Below are 4,301 nucleotides of genomic sequence, written 5' to 3' on the forward strand. Positions count from 1 at the left end.
AAGTTGTCTGGTTTCTTTTGCTTGAATACATTTGTTGGTGTGCAATAGTTTGATGGCATAATGTAGGTAATATTTAGTTGTCAGAGAACAGGGAATGCATATTGTAGCATTCTGCTGTGTTTGGCTGTTTGTCATGTGACTGCAGTGGAGGATTGTGGGTAGGATTCATGTTTGTTATTGTTAAATCATTTTTAGGGAATTGGTTAACATTGTTCTTTCAGCAGTTAGTTTGTTGTGTTACTCTAATTTGTGTGTTCATTATTTGTTAATTTGTGTTAAACCGTTCAGCAGAAGTAACCATAAGTGAGAGTGGTAGGCCTAGTCATTAATAAGACCTGTGAGTTTCACTTTGTCTGTTTTGTTCATGAAGAAAAGTCCAATAAAGGTTCTTCAAAACCACCACGTGGTGGTGAAGTCTTGAACTACAACAAGAGCTACACCTCTCTGTAGCTGTGAGGTGTCATGCTACAATCTTGTGCTTGACGCATGTGCACTGTTATAAAGAACTTGTGAGATTTACTTCAGAAAATACTGTAAACGACTTGCACTAATGTTTAAGTAAATTTAAATGCTACAAATTCATGTAATATTTACTCTTCATTATCTAGTAAAAGTTATTAAGAATATAGTTAAAGAAGATATAGTTAAAGAAGTTATTTTTTACAGTGATGCTCTTCACACGCTGAAATCAACAGAGGTCAACAACTTTCCTCAAAAGCGGCAACCACAGATGGAGATCACAGCTATGAGACGCCTGCTGAGGTGAGTTTTTGAACTGCACAAACTTATGCAGAACATCACAATATTAAAACCCTTTTTATCCTAAAATTACAGACAAAAATTAATTCACTGTCAGAAAATAGCCATCCTGTAAGCAAAACATCTCTTGAACTAGTGAATAGATTATAATGAAGTTTCCAAGTAATAATCATTTGATGCACATCTCTAAATGGTGTTTTGGAGCAAACTCAATTTAACATGAATGCACAAAAATGGCTGTAACTTTGTCAAAGTAACAGGACGTTTGCTCTGGTTTTAACTGAGTCCTTCAGAATACATGCTCAGAGTGACATCTTGCAATATTGCATGAGATTAATTATTGTTATTTTCAAAGTCTGACCAAAACAACTTCTGCTCCATCATTTTTCTATGATGATTCCAATTTAATTAATTTAATTTGATTTATTTAATTAAAACTCTCATTCGAAAGACGAAGGGCAATATGCATTCTTTGCTTTTTTATGTCTTTTTATTTTTTTGTTTTTGAGCTGACGTCCACAGTGCAGTTTGTTGCCAGTTTTAAAATTAAAGGTTTATTTTTGACACAGGACATCCTCTCATTCTACATGTGTCTTTGGCACAGGATCAGTTGAGGATTTGTGCGCCACACAACCTGCAGGTCAGTGGCCTGACTTCAGCACGTGAAAGCCTTTGTAAATAATTCCTGCACCCATGTATCAGATCGTGGCTCTTTTCTATCATGTGTTCAGCCTTTTTTTTTTTAATTTTACAGCACGTTTTACAGCAATTTCCACACTTACCTGTGCATCTCAAGTTCATAAAAGTTTGAATTTTAACTAATTCCCCTTCTTTAATAAAATTCAGCTGTTTTAAATGAAGCGACTCTGGTATTTTGAGAGTGCAAACTGACTGGTTTTATGTCTTTAGCTGTATTCTGGGAGCTGTTTTGAAAATCTCAGGAGGGTTTTTACTGGGGGGCCAGTTGGTTCCTCTCAATTGTTAGGTGTTCCTGCCTCATTGTCCATTTATTACCAGTGTAAAACCTTCTGCTTGTCCTCCAGACCTCTACAAAATCAACACAAAACATTGCTCAAAAGATTTAGTTTGAGCTTTGAGATGCCATGACAGCAGCTGAAACTTTACAGACACTTGCACATTTATTTGATATAATTAGAGGGAAAAAAGTATGCTGAAACTATTTACAAGCATGTTTGCGTAGAATAACTTTAAGAAAAAAAATATTGTTAAATCTTACCTAACTTTAAAGCTGCTACCAAAACAATGCTTCTCAGTGCTTCTTTGCTGTTTTAAAAACGATAAAAGCGCTTTCTCTGGTGACTTTAGTAAAAAAAAACAATAATCTGTGAAACCGATCTGTGCCTTTCTTCTCTAAGATAAGAGCACTTTTTATTGGCTCTTTATGATGAGCTGTTATCTTGGACATCTACGTTAGGATAACTTTAACGTGTCAGGTATAATAAGAAGTAAAATAAAAATTATAAAGTGTGGTGATAAGTGCTGATAAGAAAGGACTTTGCACTTTGACCAAGCTCATCCTTTGACTTTCAGTCAAAATGTTGAACGATACAGAGTTTATACTTCTTAATGTGACAGGTTGATACTGACTTCTTTATTATTTACATTGCCTGTCAGGGAAATTTTGGATATATTCTTTAAGACTGCTGCACCGTAAGAGCAGAGTTTGTTTAATTTCTGCACCTTCTGTCTTCCCGCATCAAATCACCTCCCCTGTACATCTAATCAATTTAGCAATTTTAAATTGATGTGAATCCAGCATCATCCGCAGCACCGCTCACCATTTCCCTGAGACATTGCTTTGACAAAGAGTCAGACGTTCCATGTGCGTCACCTACCTTTTTGCCTATGATGAGGCTTTTTCTGACACGTGCAAGCTCCTCATCCCAGATCAAACTAAACACTTCTTTCCCTTTTAGCCCCAAAACAGAAAGCCTGAATTCTTCTGTTTGTTCCTTCTTCAGCCTCTGGGCAGGCTTTAGTGTCCAGTAACTTCTACAGTAAATCTTAGCCAACGTAGTCTCCTATTCTTTTATTCTAGCCTCTGCAGCCTTGCCTATCTGTTATTGATAAAGAAGGCAACTCCGACTCTGTTAATCAGACTGCTTCTGCTGAAAACATCTGTTGGTTGCAGCTGTAACACTGATAAGAGGGCACGAGTGAGCAAACAACAAAGCTGGAACTTGGAACTCTAGCAAGAGGGGAGAGGAAAACTTGACTTTGCTTAAAAAAACAACAACCTTTTTTCTGAACAAATTCACATTTAGCCTTCAAAATATAAGATAAGATAAAACTTTATTGATAGTTTGTTTACATTAAAATGCATCAGAGTGACCCTTCCATTCCTAACATACGTAGCACCCCAGTTGCGTATTCTAACCTCACAAAATCCAGAAAAATGCTCTTAAACAAATTGRCTCAGTGTGGTTGATGGGAGTCAAGATTTGTAGCGGTAAGTTTATTGCACTGTAAATAATTTGTAGCAAGGCCTTGTCTGGCCAAAGTGGGATTTTGTTTTTATAATTGCTGCAAGATGAAATTAATCTTAAAGGTAGGGAAAAACAAGTTGTTAGTCTATTTTTCATCCAACTCTTATCAGTAACTCTGACATGGTTATTTAAAGGGAGTAAAAGGAGTTCCCAACAGAGTTTGGACGTATAAAAATGTGAGAAAATCAATACTGAAGTGTGTTGCGCCCAAACAGAAAATTGTTTGATATTTAATCTGAAAAGACTGTTATTTTTTTGCTAAAAAAATCACTACGGTGTAATCTTTATTTGCCTCCTTTTATTGGCCATTTTGATTAAAAAATAGGCTGTGTACTTGACAGAATTCATCTGAGGGTGATAGTGTTAAGTGAGGTTGAGTTGTTAAATCCCCCGCTGCTCACAGAGACTTGGCTGGTGTGTATTTACACCACTTCAGTGTGCAGGGCAAACACAAGACAGTAGGTGTGAGAGGTTAATTATTTGGGAGGGTGGGTAAAGTAACACCTGTCGTTATGCCAAGATGGGAACAATTTGATGAGGTCCAAAGAGACAAGAGGTGAGGAACCAGAATGACAGGAATCAAAGTGACTCTCCAACTTAGAGAGAGTCCATCCATCCATCCATTKTCTGTACACGCTTCTTCCTTTTCAGGGTTGCGTGGGTCACTGGTGCCCATATCCAGCAGTCACAGTGCGAGGGGCGGGGTACACCCTGGACAGGTCGCAAGTCCATCACAGGGCCTTTAAAGAGAGTAAAAGTTGATAAAACACACATTCCAGCAGAGAAGTATTTGTTTTGATTGATAAACCATAGAAAACCCTGAAGACAACCTGACATAGCAAATCTTCTCATGCAAAGTTACAATCTAGTCTAGTATAATCTTAGCGCTTGAAGGGTATTTTAAATGACTCTCAGCTGCTACCACATCAGTTTTTCCTTGACATTTGTAAATATTGACTGAGTTATTTTGTTTAGGATGGTCTTAATTAGATGTAGTGGCCATCTTGAACTGGATTGACTCTGAGAGTGTATTCA

Source organism: Austrofundulus limnaeus, unplaced genomic scaffold (genome assembly GCF_001266775.1).
Source record: "Austrofundulus limnaeus strain Quisiro unplaced genomic scaffold, Austrofundulus_limnaeus-1.0 Scaffold6, whole genome shotgun sequence".
NCBI lineage: Eukaryota > Metazoa > Chordata > Actinopteri > Cyprinodontiformes > Rivulidae > Austrofundulus > Austrofundulus limnaeus.